We start from the raw sequence: 24,479 nt of genomic DNA on the forward strand, positions 1-24,479 counted from the left end.
AAGTATGTTGTATTTTTAGGCAAAAAAAAAAAAAATACATTGTGTTTAATATAAAAAACTGCGAAATAAGTTGTATTTTTTTGGAGATTATTTCAATTTTATAATTTCACTTAAGTCCCTACATTCTTGCTAATTGATTAGTCTTCATTAATTGAGATTATGCTCAACTTAAATTTCCGATTTAAAATATCATATATATTCTAGGGTCTACCGATCTAGCTGTCTCATTCACAAAAATTGTTTCCAAGGAAAACAGGATTAGAATGCAATAATTATCGGTCCGGTTCCTGGGACTCAATTTTATTTGACTCAAGTTTGACTCAAGTTTAACTCAATTTTCTGACTCTTGGATCATCTTAATCTAAGGGCCGGCTGTCCAAATTATTTAACCAAATTAATACATTTCTTGTTTGAAGTCATATTGACCCATGGTATTAGTTAATCATTATTTCATTTTCTTCTCTCTTTACTCTTAATTCTCTTCTATGGCTAGACCATTCTTTTCCATTCGTTTGACCTTTGTGCAGCAATTAACACACTTTGTAGAACTTAAATGGAAGGCAGGGTACGTTGCGAATTAAGCATTGAGAGGTAACACTTAAGCTGCCATGATGTTATAAACAAAACTCTAGTGAGCAATGCCATATGTATTTAGATGAAGCAGCATATACTTTCTTTTGATTGAAGTTAATGTGCAGAAAAAACTAAGCAGGTGCATACCAAAATTGTAGATTTTCCTTATTGTTTTGTATCGTTGGATATTCTTTGTTTAATTAACCCATTGAATGTCTTTGCTTTCTGTGGAGGTTTATGAGGTGGGATTGGAGAATAATTTTCAACATAAGTGATCTAAACTTGAAGCATATATCTTGCATCTTTGGTTTCAATATATTGAAACTAACAGATATTCGATCGAGAAACGATTTGTTTTTTTTTTTCGTTCGTGGAATCAATGGAGACTTGAGAGTAACGAGTGAGGGTGAGAAGAGCTTTTGACGAGTATATATAAAAGGAGAGAGATGATAAAGGACCTACATGACGTCATACTTAAAATGCCTATCATGTTAAAATTTTGTACCTTTAGATTAAGAAGATCAAAGAGTTAGAAAAATGAGTCAAATAAATAAAGTTGAGTCGGAGGAACCGGACCTTAATTATCTACGTACTATTAATTAATGGACAAATGTGGATGTGGATAACATAGAATAGAAATTTGGATTCTTTACGAAAGCATGCATGTATAGCGAGTGTTTACTAAATTCATTACCAACAAGGGTGTGAGTGTGTTACACTTCACCATTGAGTATCCAATGATATTAGGCTATTAGCTACGTTTGACTGCTTGAGTATCTAATACAGCCTACCAAACAATAGACACAAAAACAAAATAAATTCAATCAATACATACAGATTACACAAGGTAGTAGCGAAAAAAACACAAAAACAGATTACACAAGGAGTTCAGCACGTACATAACCCATCGAAACAATGTAGAAAGGGGTAAAGTCAGAAAAAAAAAATGTAATAATAACTAAGGGCACATTTTCATGTCTGTTTAGCGATGGGGATTCACTATACTGAGGATGATCAGCAACAAGAAGCTCAGAGATCCAATCATAGACATGGATATTGATGCAGCCACAAGGCGACAACTATGACCAAACAAATTGCAGATCTTGGTCCAACCAACTTTCGAATTACCATTGTACAATAGTACACTAGAATCGATGGCTGCACCATTGGCGGTAAACATCAATACCAGCATCACCAGATCGAGAACAATGAAGATTAATTTTAAACCCTTCGATTTTGTTATTTTTGTAAGTGATAGAACCAAATATACTATTGAATACGCGAATGCTATGACATTCACCACCATGAAATACCTGTAAACACAGAATAAAAAGTTTTAGATCAATCTTGAATTGATTACAATAAACTGCAATTTTATATGTTGTGTGACCTCCTGGTTAAGTGATTACATGCATGATGCATATGAACAAATTAGATTTTGATCATTTGACATAGGATAATATCAATAGCTATGAACGAAAATGAAGAGATATGATACTTACACTAACGCCGATAAATATTGCCATTTTGCAACTATTTCAACGTTTAGAACAACTAGGTTCCCGGTTACTACTCCCGTCTTTGTCTGTTTACTTGCTGCCAAGAGAATAATGGCCAGGAACAATAGTACAATTGCCAGAAGACGCAGTAAGAAATCAGAGGAGTTTATAGTGTTTGGATTTGCGGTTGCTACATGATCACCGGTCCCTCTTTCAATTCGCTCTGTTCCATCCACACTAGGCTTGTTGAATGTTGAGGCTTCCATTTAATTAAATGCAAAAGTATATGGAAATTGTAAGAGAAATTTTTTTTATGAAGAGAGATGGAGGTGAAGATGAAGAGCGGAACAAAGAGTATAATATATAGAGATTGAGTACAAGTCAACGTTAATTATATTCATTAAAATCACAAATTATGGTCAATGAGTGTAAGCAACTTCGCCACCACTTCTCATGTATATGCGTTCATACTTCAAAAACCAGATAAAATTGGTCACACTATATCAAAATTATTTGTCTAGTTTGCTAGTTGACATTTCTTTCACTAAACAGCTAGTTGCCATTTCTATATCACTATATGAAATGTTAATAAGAAGCAAATATGTAAAGATCAAATTATTATTATTATCTTTTTCTATAATATAAATCATTATGCATCTTCGTGTAGAACGAATGGCAAGCGTGGCTTGCTTTTGAGTTTTCAAGTAAGTTGGACTGATGAGATTAACAAAGTCAACAAATAAATTCACAGTCAGATCGACTCAGTACATTATGCAGACATTGAGTTTTCGAGTTTTCCAAATTGTTGGCATTGAATAACACACTAAAAAGACTTTTACAAATCAACTATACTTTTTTTGACAATAAGTCTTGCTGTAATTCCATTTCTGTTCTCTTATTAAGTCTTTATTAAATTCAACGTTTGTACACAAAAACAGGATGAAGTTTTTCTTCTGTCCCAACGAGGTACTTCATGATAGGGATCTCTTATTGAGGCCTACTATTGTGACAACGATCAACACGAGGAAAATTAGAGAGCCGATCATAGATACGACTATAGATGAAATCACGAGGCCGCAGATATAGCCAAAGCCAGTGCATGTTTTATTCCACCCTGCCTTTGAGTTTCCATTGTACGCTAGGACAAACACGTCAATAGCAGCTCCACTTGCAGAAAACCACAATGCCATTATCATCAGATCAAGGACAATTAGCGTTAATCCAAAACCCTTCTGTCCTGTCTGATATGCGAGTGATATAGACAGAGATATTGTTGCATAGACGAACGCTATGACATTGGACACCATCAAAAACCTTGAACACAGAAAAAACGAGTACGTATTAATTTATTATTTTTATTGGGGCGAAGGGTAAAAAAGATAACTCTTGCACTGAAGTGACCAGCCACTTGATTGTTCATATGAAGCATTGGGTTGAGAGTTACTTTGATTAAAAACGAAGTAAGAAAAAAGAGTATAGAAAGTATCACCAACATTTGATAAAGAGTGAGGTTTCTCTTCTTACATTTGTTAGTATTGTTACTTATACCATACCTGATAATTGAGTAGCTAATATTCCTAAGCTTGTTGGGAAACTTTGGATTGGAAATAGAAAGAGTTAACAATCTCATTGAAATCAGGGTTCAAACGATTAAACCGAACGCACCAAATAAAATTTAAATTATACCGAAATCTTATACCAAGAACCTCTTCATTTTTTTTTCTCAGTAAGAAAAAATTTGTATGGTTGAAAGGTGGTTGGGGGAGGGAGTACATGAAAAGTTACTTACAGTCTACTCGCCCTATAATAACTTAACAAAACCTATAATAAACATGTTCTGGAACCTCCCATTTGGTTATCCATGGGGTTTTACACTAAAAAGAGTCCGGTTCCTCTATAACCGGATACAGAGATGAATCTCTGTAACCGTATTATTGCACAGTTAGATTTGTGTCTAGGCGAAAAGAGTTTGCATCTCCAATTTATGAACGTTGGTTTCGGTATAGATCGACCATCTAAATTCTGAAACTTGCTCAATAAAAGGTAACATAAAGGAAATTGCAATATCATACTTACACTAGTCCAGATAAATATTGCCATCTTGCAGTGGCTACGATCAATATAGGCGGCAAATATGCGTCTTGGTAGTAGCCTATCGACTTAGTCTGCTTGCTAACTGCCAATACAATTATGACCACTAAAGAAGTAATAATTGCTAGAAAACTCAGGATAAAAATAGTTTTGTCGGCCGTTGACGGATTGGCTACTTTAGCACCTCCAGTCCGACCGCTCTCAGTCCTTTCTACTCCATCCATATTGGTAGGGTGGAATGATGGTGGGTTTCCATTGGAAAGCAAATTAGACACACTTCAAACAAAGATAATACAGAAAGATGCTACTAGAAATGAATACAGAAGAGAAAAACGAGCCTTATATAATAGAGATTGAAACGGTAGAGTGGGTGAAAAATTCTGTCCCCAAATTCAAGTACGTAGATTTGATGATTGATAGAGATTGATTAAGATTTACACCAAATTTATTTGTGAAGTGAATATTCATAACCATATAGTGGGTGATTCCACATATACATGCATAGAGAGTTAAAGACTAAAAACAACACAAACGACTTCTTCAGATAAGCATACATATACAACTAGACTGTAAAGACAACAAATCATTACAAATGAAACATACAATAGTACCGTTCCATATAAAGAATGAAATAAAATAAGAAAATGTCATTACTCTGATATAAGAACTCTGCTTCAATGAAGAAATTAAATTGAGATGTTGAAAGAAGCATTATCGATGAATAAGTTCTGGACTCCAAACACCTTTATGGAATAAGTCTTCACTTCTACTTAAGGCTTGGAGTAATCCAAAGTGGCAGAAAAAACAGTGAAAGAATGTTACTATTTGCACACAAATGTTCTATAATCTCCTCCTTGAAATGAAAGACACAAACGGTAAATTTGATTAATAATTGAGAAAATGTACAAAAGGGGGAATGTCACAATCCGAATTTCTAAACAATTACAAATCCGAATTTCTAAACAATTACAAAGTGAATATTTGAAATATAAATATCTCAAACATCACTATGTTCAATTGTCTAAAAATCTAGACTATGACGGGGGATACAACACATGCCAAAACCTAAAATCCAAATCATAAAAGAATAAACCCAAGAATTTCCACCACCACTTTATTAAGCTATCTTTCATCCAAACAAAACATCAAATAAACTCTAAGAATAAAAGTCTTCAATATCTTATTCTCATGTCATGCTGAAAATGTAAACTACGTTATTACATTCTTCCAAGAAGAATCGGACCTAATAAAAGAACTAACTGACTACTCCAGGCAAGAATCCAAATCACCCGCCGCGGTTCCACTGTCATCCACCTATATTCCCAAAAAACACACCCACGTTGCCAAAACAAAGCAAACATGGGTCAGCAAAATGGAATTTGCTGGTATGAGTAGACTAATCACATATAAACATTTTCAGTCTTTACTTATCAAACTAACACTTTAAATATATCATAACTTAAACATTCTCAGCTTGGAAGGCAATTAGTTTAAATCATTTCAACCCGATAGTTTCTTCCCAAGCAAGACTTCCATTTTATTAACTCATTATAATGACTTGTTTTAATAGCTAAGGAATTGAATTAAACTTACCGATATCCACTGCTGTATAAGGGTAGGACCACGTCCCTGCACAAAATATTATTAAGTCCTACCCTCCTGCAAAAGAAAGTTGGAAATTTTATATAATATATGTAGATATCCTATAGGTATTCAAATGTAAGCTCAAACACACTCGCATAATCAAATCAATTTCTCTTATCAATTAATCAATTTCTTTTCTTATACACCCACCCTTTAGTACCTACTCCATGATTTGCACTCCACACATTTGCCAAATCACATATTTATGTGTGCCTCTCTCCCACCGAATATCATAATATCATAGCCATCTCTGGGCTTTCATACACATATTTCACAGCCTCTTTGGGCATAAAACTCAGGTCATTCATGGCACATTCAATGAGTACTTTAGGTCATTCCTGCTACATTCGAGGAATACATATCATTTCACTAAAGGGCCATTCATGGCACATTCAATGAATGCCCTGGGTCATTCCTACCACATTCAAGGAATACCCAACCCTATATTCTCGTACACTTAAGGAATACAACTAACCTGCAAGGCGAATACTTTAGTTTATCTCTAGGACAGTCCAAACAATCTAGTCATTCATGGCACATTCAATGAATACCCGGGTCATTTATGACACATTCAATGAATACCCATATATAACGCTAACGGGTCATTTATGGCACATTCAATAAATGCCCACCTAACATATGACATCATCAGTCATAAAACTCATTTCCAAAACTTGAGGCGTGGAGAGTTCTAAAAGGGTGCGGTAATTTGTTTACTCATTATTGAATTTTATTGCATATATTATTTCAGAGAACGAAGGAGTATCTTGTTTCATGTATTTTTGGTTTACGCGTTATTAATTAGATTGATGTCTAAGTATCATAACGTTGTATATTATAAAAGGCTAAAATATCACATAGTAGTTAATACACGTACACACGTATATATCGAAAGGTCTTAGCCTAAATCCAAGCTCGCTAATAGCCTTAAATCTATCATAATAGACCTAATCTTAGTCAAGTCAAAGGTCAAACCGGGTCAACTGGTCAAAGTCAACTCTTGTCGACAGTCAAAGTCAACCTGCCAATGGTCAACATTCAAAGTCAACTTGCCAATGGTCAACAACAGTCAACTCCTCTAACCCAAAAGCCCAAAGACTAAGGCCCAAAGTCTAAAACTTAAGTCCAAAATGAAATTCCAAAACTTAAAACACTCAAGCCCACCCACGAAATTCGGCCCAAGCCCAAGCCTAAACAAAACTCACGCACTGTTCACCTTCTTCTTTTTCCTCCTCACAGCGCCTCCACCACCACAGCAGCCCCCACAACCACTGCTCGCCACCACTATTTAACCTAGCAGTTTGGTTCTTTTTGAAAACCCCTACCCAATGATACCACAAAACACGATTTGCAATCCTATGATAAAAATCGATCCGACTCCATTAATACTTCTCCGGAGCTTCAACAGCCCAAACTCACTACGAAATCAACCTTCCAATCACTAACACAGTTCCATATTAGAACCACGGCCTAACCCACCAAAACAAACAACACAATTAAACAGTACAAATTCGAGTTCGCGCCTCCATTATCGCATTTACAGAGCTTGAACAGCCCCACTCCTCTCCAACACTCAATCACCCAAACCAAACATCAATTGCATGCCCAACACTTCACAACAACCACCAAGCATCATGAATCAACCAAAAAAAATATATATCCCAGTTCAAAAATTTACAGACGATTCTATCGGTGGGGCTTTAGCCGCCATGAACCGCGCATAAGCTTCCACCAACTCGCGACTAACAATAATCTATTCATCGACCTACCACTTTATTTACAGTAGGCCTGAAATCGTTTGAGCACTCGCTTGTTATCAAGGAGTCGGGACAAGGTTTCCGGAGACAGAGTTTTCTTCAAACCATAAACGCGCATATAAACACAGTTAACACTAAATAGAATACAACACTGAATAGAACATTATGAACAGTAAAAATCATATATTTTCTTTTTCCTCGTATCATAAAATTTACAGTAAACGAGAAATCTAAAAACCGTAAAATATCTACTCACCCGTAGCGCGCTCCGGCTATCAGCTAGCTAACAGAAAAATCTTCCTTTTCTTCTTTCAGTAAAACCCCCCTTTTTTTCTGTATAAAAGTTTTTATGTGTTTTTCCCCAGAAACTCTACGTGAGAATCCCCTTTTTTTTTGTTTTTAAAAACCTCCCCGAAAAACAATGATGAAACTTATCTATTTACCTACAGGCTTTTATCCTTAACTGATAGTTATCATATATTTAGTTTAACCTATTATCATTATTATTATTATTAGTAAACGGGTACGTGCGTTGCACGTTCCAGGAAATAAAATTTGGGTGGAGAAAATCAAAGGAATGAACACATGTAAATTAGAATGTTTAAATGGATATATTATGTAATATGTTTTAGATTAATACAGATCGAGGTCTGACAAAAAACTTCAATAAGAAAAGAACACTTCAATACGCTAGTTGTGTTCTTTGTCCGATTCGATTTCTGTTGCTCTACCATGGTGCGAATAAATATATTCGAAGAGGTATTTAACCGCCTATAATTTAGTCAATATTAGTGCATAATTGCATATGCCACAAACTAATTTACCAAAAAAATAGGCATTATGTTGATGAAGTTAACCTTTGAGCTGATGGTTGTGTAATTATCTTGTCGAACATTTATATGTGATTGAGGAATATTGTTGGATTCATATGAGTATACTATCTGTAAGATATAAGAATATTATATCATGGTGTGCAATATAATTGTTATTCTACACTGAAAAATAAAATATCTCAAAAACAAAAAAAATGGAAGAAGATTAACCTTTTTTTTTTTATCATTATCTTCATAATGATCTAGCGAATCCATCAGTTAGTTTTTTTTTTTTTTTTTTTTTTTTTTTTTTTTTTTTAATATCTTGGTCGGTTTAAATAAGTAGGTAGCTTGGATAAAAAAAGAAATTGTAGTTAGCTAACAAAAGCAATTTATTTATTTATTTATTTAGAAACGATCACATTGAAAAATAATTAGGAAAAGTACATTGGACACTGTAAATATTTGTTCTATATATAGATTTATTAAGGCGGATATAATATGTGGAGTGAATTGAATGTGTAAATAAGTAGGTAGCTTGGACAGAGAAAGAAGTTGTAGCTAGCTAACAAATGCTATTTTTTTATTTTTTTATTTATTATTATTATTATTATTTGTATATTTAGAAATGATCACATTGAGAAACAATTAACAAAAATACATTGGACACTATTGATAGTTGTTCTATATAGCTATTAAGTCGGATATAATATGTGGAGTGAATTGAATGTGTAAGGAAAAACTTTCTGGAAGATTTCTATGGGGCAAGATTACCGTTTAAAACTTTCAATATATTGTGGATCTCATTTCATGTTTATGGAGATTGAATGATTCAAATGACAGAGTGGTGATTTTTTCAAATCATCTATATGGAGGCGAAAAAAATAAGAAATTATGGATGCTAGTTGCATTGCTAAATTATATATGTTTCACCCTGTCGTTAGCTAGTCGCACAATCCTTTGATCAATTCTTGCATTGGTTATTGGTCTCCATTCTGAAAATGCTATTATCACCCAACTCCATATGTGGTACTTTGACAGAGTGCATAATGAAAGAGTTAAGAGGCGTTAAAAGCGTGATCCATTTTGCATCTTATGTGTTGACTCACAAAATAATAATAAAAACATCAAAGACGACATAGAAAAGTCGTGAGATACAATGAAGAATCTGCACTTGACCAAGAAAAGGGAGAAGACAAAAAATAAACCAAAAAAATAAACAATTAAAGGAAGAGTTATTATGACAATAATAGGGTCACCAGAATTGTGTCAAACCTTGGAAAAAGATGTTCATATAATGGTAACCACTATTCAAAATTGATTGGTACCAAAACTGTTGATAAATGACTGTCTCCAATAATGACAACATGATTTAGGAAGAAATCATTGAACACCTTTTGTTAAAAAAAATCGATATCCAGACAACACCCAAACTCTAGAAAACAATAAAAGTGTAGTATATCACTACTACAGAAATACACATTAGCCACAGTTAGTCAAATGGCATATACCATTGTTTCTCTAATAAGGGTGGCTAGTAGTCACTCACCACGGTACATATGGTTTTTCTAATTTCGGTACAAGCCAAATACCACTGGTCTCGTAAAACGGTGGGATATAATTGTCTTATACCACGGTACTACCAATATCGACTAATTTCGATTTTTGATATTCATATACCCTACTGTTTCTAAGAAAAGGTGGCAAATGTTTTGCAAAAAATAGCCCTACCGTGGATAAAGTAGTCATCATGCAATAGTAGCCACTTTTCTCTTAAGAAATTATTATCGAAAAAAAAAAAAAAAAAAAAAAAAAAACTTAGGAATTTGAGATTGGGCAACCTTTGCTAAGAATTTCCTGGCCTTGAATCGATAGGGACCAACAAAGTTCTCTAAATTTGTTTGAGATACATCTCCCTCTCTTCCTTAATCTACTTGCATCGAGACTTTCGAGGTTCGAGATAATTAGTAATTTTATGTTCAATATCAAATCCCATTCAATTTATTGGGGCTTTTGTTCTTAGTATTTTTTTTCTCAAGGTTTTGTTCTCTGAAATTAAAATCATTCAGTGCATTAGGGTTGATTTGTTGTTCGTTTGGGTTTAAATTTTTTGATTTTGCTCTTTTTAATCCCGAAAAAGATCATTCTTTTCTAATTTTTTAATTCCCGCGTTTTGTTTTTTGTTCTTTCAAGCTCCAGGTCAGTTTTTATAATTCTTGTTTTGTTTTGCTTGCATGCGGATGATATTTGTGAAAGATGTATGGAAAGAGTACACTGGCTGGCCATTGAATGACATGGAGAGCCAATACAAGTTCATGGTGAAACATGTTCAGCTTTGGAAGGTTGCATTTCATAGCACTTCACCTCGTTGGATTCATTGTGCCTATCTTGCTGCACTAGCTGCCTTTTACGCTAAGTATGTCCTCTTCTCATTGATGCAAAATTCTACAACTTCATATTGTCTTTAAATGGATTGACATGAAAGACAGTTAAGTTTCGATTTCGGGTACCAGTTCACTCAACCATCCGAATCTGAAAGGTTACGCCTCACACTTTGATTATTGACCTCGCTTTAGTTGTTAGAAAGACTGCAGAAGTTTAACGTCAATCTATTTGAATCTTAATTGTGTTTTCAAGTATGGTCTTTTCTCATTTTTAACATTTTAATATTGTGCAACTGAAGAGAGTTGGAGGTCCGTCTGATGGAGTACAAGCGGACATTATCATTAGTGTTCATCCTCTCATGCAACATATTCCTTTGTGGGTGCTCAAGTGGCGGGGCCTTCGAAGAAACCAGTCTTTGTTACAGTCATTCTGAGACCTTAATACCTGCCACCGCACATGGTTGGTTATATTAATTTCAAGTTTCATTTTTATTTGTCCCCTTTATTTTTTTTTCTTTGGTGGAGTCGGTCATTAAAGAAACATTTCTATCCGGGTTCAACACCGGTGTGACGAGATGCTATTGCCCCTCGGAGGAGGTAGCCAAGAGGGCTTTATTAGATAGCCTAGAGTCTTCTCAGATTCGAGTATTTGGCTTGCCCATCGGGCCTTCTTTTGTTGCTTGAATAATCTCGAAGGTTGGTTTTGACAGTAATGTATTAGTATATAACCTGGTTTCTTATAACTAACAACAGCAATGTATTCCAACCCAATTTTATCGAACAGGATCAGTTAAGAGACGAGCTAGAGATGGATCCAAAACTTCCTGCAGTTCTACTAATGGGAGGCAGTGAAGGGATGGGTCTTGTTAAGAAAACTGCCAAGGCTCTAGGAGATGCACTATTCGATGAATCGATGGGGCGTCCAATTGGCCAAGTCGTGGTTATATGTGGCCGTAATAAAAGCTTATCGTCTATTCTGATCGCCTTGTACATGCTGCAGTGGTGAAGCATTTATGACAATTAATGTCACACCCCGAATTTCGATAGAATTCGGAAAAACAGTTATTTGTTCCCGACTCTTCGATCTCCGAAGTGTGACGCACTCTCAACTTCCAAAAACCCATAAACAGTTTTAAATATGCGGATAATTAAAACCAATAAAATTTTTAACTTAAATAACAGTCATCTTCATTACAAAATTTACAAATAAGATTAGGTTACAAATCTCTTTTCAATAACTCTTTAATTAAAATTACAAATGAAAATACGTAAAAACATCGTCAAGACTGAAAATCTATATCACCTCGAAGGAAAAACGAAACACAACCCGAGATGCAATGCTAACGCAAAACCACAAGCAACAACCAATCTTCTTCATCACTAAACCTGTCAAGACTTATCAACTATGTTCATTTAATGAACACACCCCGATAAGCAAACATGCAAATCGGGTCACATTATAAACAATCTTTGGTGTGAGTAGCCCTAAAACAACATATACTTATACAAATATAAACACAATCCACAAGGCGCTTAGTTCCTCCACCGAAGCCTTTAACTTTCAACGACAAATACAACATCCTTAAGAATAATAATTAAAGGCGGTAGTTCCTCCACCGAGGCCTTTTTAACTTCCCACTAACCACACAACAAACTATACACATAATAAATAAGGCATGTAGTTCCTCCATCGAGGCCTTTTAGGTTCAACTAAACAAATAACCAAACAAACATATTATATAATGTTACCTCATTTCATGCTCAATCACGAGTGGGTCGCCTCTCGCCAAGTAATTAGTTTGACCCACCCTTCTGCAAAACCATATATAATCATCTATCTACATATACATCATTAACAAACATATTACCATAATTATATTAATTAAGGTTTTCTTTGCGTGTCCCTAAAATCACGTCGTATCTATGTCTTACCTAGTTTCCCTGGCTACCACAATCGCAACCCAACGCCGAACATGTACATCTACATGCCTCCCTTACATAATGAGCCACTCCGTGCGTAACTACCCTGAGCAGGATGCCGCACACCAGGTAAATCCTCACACGAAAGCCAAATCTATGTAAGCACTGCCACTATTCGGCATAAAATATTGCGCATCATCGTTCTATTTTGCGAACGGAATAATCAAGCCACTATTCGGCTACGCCAGGAGGGCCGCCCGAAGGCCATTCAGATTAACTGAAACGCCAGAAGGGCCAATCACATGAGTTGTGGTAGTCAGGTTCTAGGATTTTCGTTATGTAATTTATTCAGGTGTCATACGTTAATGACTCATAAACATTCTACTATATCACGCGCAGTCAATTACCTTATTGCACTAAGCCATAATATTTAGAAACATCTCAATTATATCTCATAACCAAATTTCATTCTTTCACGTGCCAATATATTATTGCACTACACCACCACAGGTGAATAAAATATTCACCAATACTATGCTACCTCATAGTAGCATCTCACATATATAATAATGGAACGTATATACATTTCTCAAAGATATTGCATTAATATAACTATCCCAAAGATATTATATCATGTCACAATGTTTCAACGTGTCGCGATACATCTTTATTATAACGTATTAGGAATATAATGTCTCCTAACATCTCAATATCGTCACGTGTCAAAATATCACAACATCAATGTCAAATCTTTCTTAGATAATGACAACCAAATATATACTTAGCTTCCACAAAGATTTTATTACTATATGTGTCCATATAATATACAACATAAAACGTAGCACAATTAGACAGTCAAAAGTCCACAATCAAAGCCCAATATATATATGCTTTACAGACTACTCATGTCAAATCTAAATTAGATAATGACCAACCAAGTTATACAATATCGACAATATTTTATATAATCAAATATGTGAAAAACTGGAAAAGTCAACATTCCACAGTCAACGGTCAAAATCAACGGTCAACAGTCAAAGTCAAAGGTCAAAGGTCAAAGGTCAACACATCATGGTCAAGGTCAAACTCAACATGTCATGGTCAAAGTCAAAGTCAACCATCAAAGTCAACGGTCGATTGTCAAAGTCAAACTGTCATCGTCAAAGTCAACATATCATGGTCAAAGTCAACATGTCATGGTCAAAGTCAAACTGTCCTGGTCAAAGTCAAACTGTCGTTTCCGTGTTCGACAAGTCCAGGGTCATAGCCATGGTTCATAGCTAAGGTCAAAGGTGCATGGCTCATGGGCTCATGACCAAGGTAATGGTTCGGACCCAACTGGCCGAGCCCAAACCTTAGACCCCGAAAGTCTAAACATTGAAAGACACCAATAGATCTATTTTAAGTCCAATGGACTGGTCCCAAGCAATATTAAAAACTGGCCCAAAACAGTTAAGTGGTTCGGTCCAAAAATACAAATGAAACGGGCCCATAGACTAATATTAGAACTGGTCCCAAAACTTATTTAAACTGGGCCCAAACTAAACTTAATTAAACTGGTCCAAAAATAACTTAAAATCGGGCCCAACCAAATAAATAGAACCGGCCCACATAAAATAGATTTTTGGCCCAACCGATTTGGCCCAAGCCCAAATCGGTTACTGTTCATCTTCTTCCCCAAACTTCTCTCCTCCACCACCACCAAATCGACCACCACTCATCTCCTCCTCAGGTCGGTTTTGATCCCCACACCAAAACAAACAACATTAATAAAATCGAAAACCCCAAATCAATCAATATATATCTTCTTCAAAAAACTAGATCTACAAAAATCGACCTCCATTAAAGCTTGTTTTCAAGCTTCCAACCGCCACCATTTTCAGCCCTCACACACTCAAACACACTCAATCAAACAACCACCACCAACGATTCCTCAAACCAACAAAAACCAACCAAACAAAATTACAAAAGTTACAACCACAGTATGACAGTAATGACGTTTTTTGTTACAGGGAGGAGGTTTGGGCTCGCGCCTCCCTCCCCACAGCACCACACACGACCCCCATTTCAAACTCGACGCCCTCCGACAGTTCAAACCATACACTTCCCCCATCCACCGAATCGCGACGACGCCATGGACGCACCGTCAGAGCTGGAACAGCTCCTCACAACCGATTTTAAACCCACCTCATCCAAGCAACCAATCCACAACAAGAAGAAAGTTCACACAAGCCAAATATGATTTCGTTCAACTGTTGGGCGACGCCATTGATGCTCTGTCGAAGCTTCGACAGTTTACCCAACTCACAAAGTTTAGACAGTTTAATACAAATCCGAATTTAATAAAAGTTAATAACACAAATAGCACGAATTCCAATACAACAGGATAATGAACAGTATAAAAACGAAACAATATACGCCGATGTGTGTAAACTACAAATCCGGTGAAATAGCAAAATAGCTACTCACTTATGAGAACGACTCGGACGAATCCTCCTAGCCCGATTCGTCGCGCTCCACCCTCCAGCAAACCAGCTTCTTTCTCTGCCTCCATTTTCATTATTTTATTATTTTTAAAACCCTATTATCTAGAAAAATGTGTTTATATACTTGGGTCCGAAACCCAAGCCCAACACCGACTCGGGCCCAAAACCAGGCCCACATATCCCGAGTCCGATCCGACGAATTTTGAAAATAAAATAATTTAATTAATTAATAAATAGAAAAAATACGTATTTAAAAATACGGGCATTACAATTAATTTCTCACTCTTATTTTTTATTTTATTTTTTTTGTTTTTTTTTGAAACAGGAAATGAAGATTAAAGAACTGGAGACCAACCATTTTGTCCTTGTACATGGAGGAGGCTTTGGTGCTTGGTGTTGGTACAAAACCATAACACATTTAGAGGAAGGAGGATTCAAAGTTGATGCTATAGACTTAACTGGTTTAGGAGTTCATTCGTGTGATACAAATATCATTACTAGTCTTACTGAATATGTAAAGCCACTCACTAATTTCCTCGAAAAGCTTGGAGAGGGCAAAAAGGTTCATTCTGATTTTTCTTAATTAATTCTTTAAATTATTAATATTATTGGTTTTTTACTTCTCTGTGACTCGTATATACTTTCAAGAAACCCGCTATTTAATTTGTATTTCTAGTCTTAATTCACTAGCGAATATTTTAGATCCTCTCTTTCACATTATTATGAAAATTGAACCCTTATGATGTTATCAGCAAGGCAGTACGTATTGAACCCCCCTTCTATTTAGGTTTGGACTCTGCTTTCTTTCCCCTTAACTTACACATTTTATTTCCACAAGAACAACTGAAATCAACTTGAAACTAGCTCTAGGAATACATGTATATACACAGAATCTTAATTAGCATTTGTTTATTGTTGCAGGTGAATGCTCAACAAGGGATGACAATTCTTGCACAAATTGAATGACCAGATTATTAGCATAATCAATTAGATTACTATTTTAATTTGTACAAGCTGGAACACGTAGATTTGGATGGTTATTTTCTTATTGTACTTGAAATAATTTGAAATATTAGTTTACAATGGTATTTCATGCTTGGTAGATGTCAATTAATTATTTTCTTTCTCGTTAGTTGCCCTATGTTTTACTTTTAAGTTGAATGTAGAATGTTCAAAATTGAACAAGATGGAAAATGGGCTCAAAATCTATTTTGCAGGTTGTTTGTTTGGTGTTTTGATTATTGAATTAAATGAGGTTTAATTTCATTTATTTTAAAAAAAAAAACATATACTATATACCACGGTTTCGCAAGAACAGTGGTATAAGAAGACTAATATAAGCCACGGTTTGCATAAGAAATAGCACATCATATAGATTATTAACCACGGTTTTTGAAATATAATACCACGGTTTGTTCTTAAACCGTGGTAAATAAGGGGCACTTAATACCACGGTTTTGCTAGAAGTATTTGCCACCCCAGCTGATACCACGGTTTAGAAACAGTGGTTAAAGGGTTTTTACCACTGTATATAACAGTGGTTAATGAGCTTTTATGTAGTAGTGTATGCTTAGTCGTAATTCCATGTAACGGAAAATTAGGAAGAGAGTGCAATTATACCATCAAAATGCACTGAAAAATGAGTAAACCATCAACACCCAAATCATTGTACACCTTCTGTAAAAAAAAATCGATATCTGAACAACACCCAAACTCTGGAAAACAATAAAAGTGCAGTATACGCTCATTTTTTCCCTTTTTAATTTGGAAAATAGGCCAAAACGGTGTGTCTGTTTGGCGAGGTAGTTTTCATTTTAGAAAATAAAACCCAATAGAATAGCTGTTTAGACATATGATTCTATCCGCCACGTTGCGCATTACAACCAAATGTGTCTTCAACCTCTGCTGTGCAAGTGCACTATTTGATTACTCCAATGGATAGATAAGGAGAGTTGGGATGATGATGAATAAGCATTGAAGATAATTCGTGTGCAGTTATTTGTTGCCGTTGTGATTTAAGGAGTGAAGGAAAGGGTATCTCTGTTTGGAGTTTTTCTCAGTTGTAATTTAAGTGAAGTAAAGGGTGAAGCATGCTTACCAATTTACCTTTCATGTAAAGAGCAAAAACAAAGAAGGTCAATCCAGTAGACATTCACATTCCCAAGGAGTTGAGGATAGGGACCTAGAATGCTTAGTAGCAAACTATTGACCTCGTGTTCCATTAATATTTTTCTCCTTTTGAATAACATTGCTAGGAGCACCAGTAGGCAGTAGGCGCTTGTATTTCACTTCTTTATTACCTTAATAAACAATAAAACAGTAAAGCATACCATACCAGGTTCATGTACATAAACCAAGTGAGAAAGTGAGAAAGTGACAGAATAATCAATGATGCACTCTGATATTAAGAGGAAAATATAACAACCTAGCACTTGCATTATTATTTTAGTGCACAATTTTCACATTTGCATTGACGGTGAAAAGAGAAGCTAAATTCAATTAGCATAGAAAAATTAGTGAGAATTTCGCGATGCTAAGTTCATTTGCAACCAAACTACACGTGCTAAGGTTATTTGGCATAAACATATACTGAAGGTCTCTGCAGTCTGAACCACTGGGATAAATTGATAATGAATTATTCCAACCATATGTGTATCACAACCAAATCAAAATGTTTGAGTTCATGTTTTTGCAAAAGGCAAAGTGTCTTGAAAATACATCGTTCCAGTTCTTCCAAACAGGCAATGGACCAACACAATGAGTGTGGCAAGAGTTTCCACGGTTCTGCACCTAACCAAACACGTTTCATGCTAGCTTTACAAACTTGCAGTGTCGTCAAAAGAAACATACGAGTAGTTTAAGAAATTCTTACGATATTTTTAATAGCTTTAACTTCACCACCAACTTACGATCACTTCCATCGACTGGAGAAGAGCAAATAGAATCAACATCCCTTCCATCACTACTCAAGGAAGCTCTTTTTTCTATTCTCATATTTCTCCCCCTTGTCATGGGAATCTTGAACTCCTACTTCCAAATTAGCCTTGGCTGAGATTATCTCTGAAGTTTCGCGCTCCAACATCTTCACTCTGGTTTCCAACAGTTTGTACCTTTCGTTTTGTGCTTCTAGCTCATCCTCGGCTTTTCTTTTCTCACATTTCATAACTGCATTCTCTTCATTTAGTTTAGTGAGTTTCTCTTCTCAAGTTCACCTGACAAAATTTTGATTCTCCCCATCGCAGTCCTCTCTCGTTTATAAACAATCTTACAACTTTCTTCTACGCGGGTTAGTTTCTCTTTGAGCACGACACAGATCACCTTGTACTCCCTGAGCTCATTTTGAGTAACAATCTTATCATTTTCATACATACCAAGCTTATCCTTCAATGCAATACACTCTTTCTCTTTCTCTTCAAGCGTAATCAACAACTCATATTGTTTTGCTTTATGCACTTCCCAACATTTCCCCAACAAATTGCTTTATGAGTTGTCGTAATCGACAACTCATATTGTTCTGTATCCATCCTCCTTCGTTCATAAACAACCTTAAGTTCTTCTTCTTTCTGGGTCACCTTTCTTTTGAGCTCATAGCAGATATTCATATACTGCCTGAGATGACTTTCAGCATTTTGCAAGAATTTCAACCTTCTGTAACATATCCTGCAATATAATCATCTCTTTCTTCTTGTCTTCTAGTACAATAAGCAATTCACGAACTCCATAGTTGTAAATTTGCAAATCTTTCACCATAAAATTGATTCTCTCTGTCACCATCTTTGAATCTTCTTCCATATGGGCTACTTTTTCTTTAAGTTTTTCACAAACTATCTTATACTCCTTGAGCTCATTTTCATTTGCAACTTTATCACCCTCCAACTTACAAAGCTTATCCTCGAATTCAATACTCACTTTCTTCTTGTCTTCAAAGCCATGATCATCAATTCAGAATTTTTACCCTACACATTCCCAAATCATCTTCTAAAGGGTCTACCTTTTCAATCACCGTCCGCGGATGGTCTTATATTTCTCCACCAGAATTTCAGTAGCAATCTTATCACACTCCAACTGACCAAGCTTATCATCCACCTCAGCATCATTTTTCTTCTTCTCTTTAAGCGTCATTGACAAAGCAGAAAGTTTAGTCTTACACAATTCCAACTATTTTTTTCAGAATCGTCTACCTTTTTTAACATATCTTCCTCTCTTGAAATCAATATCTGCTCCACCTTCTTAAAATTGGCACACTGATACGCCATTTTCAAATAAGAAATGAGCTCCGAATTGAAGTGTTGAGGCTCTTGAGATGTTCCATTTTAAATGTCCTAATTCCACTCCTTCAACAAAAACATTTTTAGTTAGAAGTTGAAAAAAAGAAGGCATTATTAGTAAAAGCAACACAAATTGGAAAGTACGCCGTGATGGTCTAAGGACAAACAAAATAAGGTAAACTTAGAATCCTGAGCTATACATTCAACCAACAATGTAATTCTAAAGCCATAGGTTTTGAAGACAATAGTTTGATAAGAAAAGCTAAAAGGTTCATTTTCATGTTGATATGCATCACTATATGTAAATTTGTGTTAGATAGATTATATATATTTGTGTGTGGAACGATTTTCAAAGTGTGGATAAGCTAAAACAGCATGCACATAGAAACCTCATCTTCCAAAAGCCCATCCACCTCTTTCCTACTTGCTCTGCTGACGAACTCAATAATCTGATCAAATTCATATTTAACTAATACTTTATCCTCGTGATGAATCCGTAATAAAGAACCATGTTTCTCCTCGAGTTTAAGCCAATAATCCATATTTAATACGGGCCTGGTACTGTTTAATCCTCCTATCCGTTGCCGCTTTGAACTCTTCATGGCTGTGAAAGCAGTCACGAATAAAAAAAATTAAGAACGAAGAAAAAGGTTGGGTTAACTTGTAGAAGAAATACAAAAAAAATTCCCTATATTCTCCAAACTTAGAAAGAGGGAGACAATTACCGAAACCAATCACACTTTTCAAATCAATGACATCTAAGGAATTAAAACCCAACTTACCGTAAGAAAACACTAAAACAACATTACCTTAAAGAGATAGAGAATATCAGTACATAATCGCACAAAAGATTCGATAGCTATCGTTGAGTTTGAACTTTGTTCCAAAACTTTTAAAACCGAGACAATGTCTCATTCCGTAGAGCAAAAATCTGCAAAATCATAAACTTCTATTAAAACAAACTAGCTTCCGAACCCGTCCTACGAAGGGGTGTCATTATATTAAACTAGTATACTACGTGGCAGTGGGGAATGAGCGGAGCTGTGGGGGGAGAGAGAGTTGGGTGATGCGGAGGAGAGAGAGAGATGGGTGAAGGAGAAAGGGTATTGGGGCGAAGAAAAAATGAGAGAGAGGGTGAGGACAGACAAACAGAAACCAACCAAGTTGGTTTTTGTCCGCATTGCCCCCCATCTGCCAAGATCGTTCGCTCCGCTCACTTGATTATTGTAAAAAATATTAGTAACTATGCATAGCTATGAGATATGAAAATTATATTAATCAGTCATTCAAATTTCTTGCACCACTCTCTATAAAAATGAAGCATCAAACCTTGATAAAACTCATCGACTTTTTTTTGTTGTTAGGTTTAATAATAGAAGTTTGATTGAAATTTTGTGAGAATGTCTAATCTGACGAAGATAATATTGAAGCTACTTGAATAGCATGACATTCTTAATCATAATAAAAAAATTATGATAAACACTACTTAAAATGAAAAACTATATTTGTCGAGACATTTATTCCGTCTACTTATAATACAAACATGTTTTAGGGTTATTAGTTCAATGCATTTGCATTAAGTTTATGATTTTTCATTAATTATTCTTTGAAGTTAGTTCAATGTAGTACATTGCATTCAGTTTCTAATTTCTCATTAATTATTCTTTGAGGTTAGTTCAATGCAGTTGCATCAAGTTTTCGATTTCCCGTTAATTATTATTTGAGGTTAGTTCAGTGCAATTGCATCCACTTTATAATTTCCCGTTAGTTATTCATTAAGGTTAATTTAGTACAGTTGCATCCTATTTTTTATGTTTAATTAATTAGTCTTTGAGATTAGTTCAATGCATTTGCATCAAGGTTCCAATCTCCTGTTAATTACTCTTTGAGATTAGTTCAATACATCTGCATCCAGTTTCTGATTTTCCGTTATTTATATTTTGAGGTTAGTTTAATACAGTTGCATCCAATTTACAATTCCCGTTATTTATTTTTTGAGGTTAGTTCAATGCAGTTGCATCCAGTTTCCGATTTCTCATTAATTATTATTTGTGGTTAGTTTAATACATTTGCATCTAATTTTCAATTTCATGTTAATTGTTCTTTGAGGTCAATTCAATGCATTTGCATCAAGTTTCTAATTTCCGGTTAATTATTCTATGAGATTAGTTTAATGTATTTGCATCCAGTTTTCGATTTCTCGTTTATTATTTAATAAGATTGTATTTGCATCTAGTTCAAGATTTCCAGTTAATTATTGTTTGAGGTTAGTTCAATGAATTTGCATCCAATTTCCGATTTCCCGTTAATTATTTCTTGAGGTTAGTTCAATGCATTTGCATCCAATTTATTATTTATGCTTTAAGGTTAGTTCGATGCAATTACATCCGGTTTCTGATTTCTCGTTAACTATTCTTTGAGGTTATTTCAGTGCATATTTGCATTTAGTTTCTGATTTCCCACCAATTATTCTATGAGGTTAGTTCAATGTAGTTGCATTTGGTTTTTGATTTTATGTTAATTATTTTTTGAGTTTAGTTCAATGCATTTGCATCCAATTTCTGGTTTCCCATTAATTATTATTTAAGGTTTGTTTAATGTTTAATGCATACTATTTACGATTTCCCATTAAATATTTTTCAAGGATTTGCATCCATTTTCTAATTTTTCGTTAGTTGTTCTCTGGCGTTAGTTTAATGCAATTGTATCTAGTTTTCGATTTCTAGTTAATTACTTTTTGAGTTTAGTTTATTGCATTTGCATAAAGTTTTCGATTTCCCGTTAATTACTCTTTTAGCTTAGTTATGTATTTGAATCCAGTTTTCGATTTTCTTTTAATTATCTAATGTGGTGTGTAATACCAACTTCTACTGATCTATCTATAGTGTCCTTCCAAACATGACATAAAAAATAAATTATGTTTGATTTACTATGTTGGATCATCAAAGATTATCTAGTTCCCAATTTCCCGTTAATTATTCTTTAAATTATGCATGACTCACTATGTTGAATCTGCAAAGATTATCTACGAACGAGTGTTGTTATATTAATTATTCTAAAAAATATTTGCAAATATGCAGAACTATTATATATTAATATTATATTTGTCACTCATCCAAATTTCTTATAACATGAAAATCTCACTCTCCATTAAAAAAAACTCACATTTGATAAAACCCTTCAATTTCATTTTGTTGTTTAATAATAGAAGTTTAATTAAAGTTTTGTGAGATTGCCTAATAAGGCTAAGTTCATATATATTGAAGTTACTTAAATAGCAAGAAGTTACCAATCATACGGAAAGAGATAAGATAAACACAATTTTAAATGCAAAACTATACTTATCGAGACATTCTCACAACATATAATCCAACTATGTTTTGAAGTTAGTTCAATGCATTTGCATCCAGTTTCTGATTTTCCGTTATTTATATTGTGAGGTTAGTTCAATGCAGTTGAATCTAATTTCTGATTCCCGTTATTTTTTTTTAGGTTAGTTCAATGCGGTTGCATCTAGTTTCCGATTTCTCGTTAATTATTCTTTACAGTTAGTTCAATACATTTGCATCCAATTTCCAATTCTCTGTTAATTGTTATTTGAGGTCAGCTCAATGCATTTGCATCTAGTTTCTGATTTCTAGCTAATTATTCTATGAGATTAGTTTAATGTATTTGCATACAGTTTTTGATTTATCGTTTATTATTTGATAAGGTTGCATTTGCATCTAGTTTCCGATTTTCCGTTAATTATTGTTTGATATTAATTTAATGAATTTGCATCCAGTTTCCAATTTCCTGTTAATTATTTCTTGATGTTAGTTCAATGCATTTATATCCAGTTTATTTTTTAAGATTAGTTCAGTGTAGTTGCAGCCGGTTTCCGATTTCCCGTTAATTATTCTTTAAGATTAGTTTCACGCATTTACATCATGTTTCCAATTTATAATTAATTTTTCTTTGAGGTTAGTTCAATGTAGTTGCATCCAGTTTTTGATTTCCCATTAATTTAATCTTTGAAGGTTAGTTCAATGCATTTGCATCCAGATCCGATTTCCTGACAATTATTTTTTTATATTAGTTTGATGTATTTGCATCCAAGTTTTGATTTCTCGTTAATTATTCTTTGAGGTTAGTTTAATGCAGTTGTATCCATATTCTGATTTTCTATTAATTACTTTTTATGATTAGTTTAATGCTTGCATTTGCATCCAGTTTCCGATTTCCCGTTAATTATTTTTTGAGGTTAGTTTAATGTAGTTACATGTATTACATGTATTACATGTAACTGCATTGAATACATGTAACTGCATTGAACTAACCTCAAAAAATAATTAACGGGAAATCGGAAACTGGATGCAAATGCAAGCATTAAACTAATCTTAAAAAGTAATTAATAGAAAATCAGAATATGGATACAACTGCATTAAACTAACCTCAAAGAATAATTAATGAGAAATCAAAACTTGGATGCAAATACATCAAACTAATATAAAAAAATAATTGTCGGGAAATCGGATCTGGATGCAAATGCATTGAACTAACCCTCAAAGATTATATATATATATATATGCTTGCATTTGCATCCAGTTTCCGATTTCTCGTTAATTATTTTTTGAGGTTAGTTCAATGCAGTTACATCAAATATATATATATATATATATATATATATATATATATATATATATATATATATATAGTATTGAAAATTTAATTGGAATATGTCGTAATTATTGTGGCTAAAATTGTGATTTTTGGAATCCTTAACTATGAATAAATGTTTAAATTCCATTGTGGATGGCGCATCAAATCGAAAGGGTTTTAGAAAAATCGTTTTCGGTGGAAACTATTGTTTTTAGCAATTTAGTTTTTTGTATCATATTTTTTTTTTCCGTAATTAGCTATATTGTTTAAGAAAAGTTGGAGACTGTGTGACACTCTAGATGAGATTATTTTTTTCATAATTAGTTATAGTATTTAGGAAAAGTTAGAGACTCTCTAAAACTTTATATGAGATTGTTTTCTTATTTATATCATACTTTTTTATA

General features: G+C 34.3%; 1 long non-coding RNA gene and 1 pseudogene across 1 annotated transcript; one reads left to right on the top strand and one right to left on the bottom strand.

The window, feature by feature from the left end:
• Window positions 1-1,373: 1,373 nt before the first annotated feature.
• LOC147517577 (uncharacterized) lies at window positions 1,374-3,047 on the bottom strand. Its single transcript, XR_015211485.1, has 2 exons — window positions 2,076-3,047; window positions 1,374-1,886 (listed from the first exon to the last, which is right to left on the bottom strand). It is a non-coding gene; the product is annotated as an uncharacterized LOC147517577 (long non-coding RNA).
• Window positions 3,048-10,403: 7,356 nt separating this feature from the next.
• On the top strand, window positions 10,404-11,775 carry LOC147517578 (putative monogalactosyldiacylglycerol synthase 3, chloroplastic; annotated as a pseudogene).
• Window positions 11,776-24,479: the final 12,704 nt, after the last annotated feature.

This window comes from Coptis chinensis, chromosome 2 (assembly GCF_015680905.1).
Source record: "Coptis chinensis isolate HL-2020 chromosome 2, ASM1568090v1, whole genome shotgun sequence".
NCBI classification, from domain to species: Eukaryota; Viridiplantae; Streptophyta; class Magnoliopsida; order Ranunculales; family Ranunculaceae; genus Coptis; species Coptis chinensis.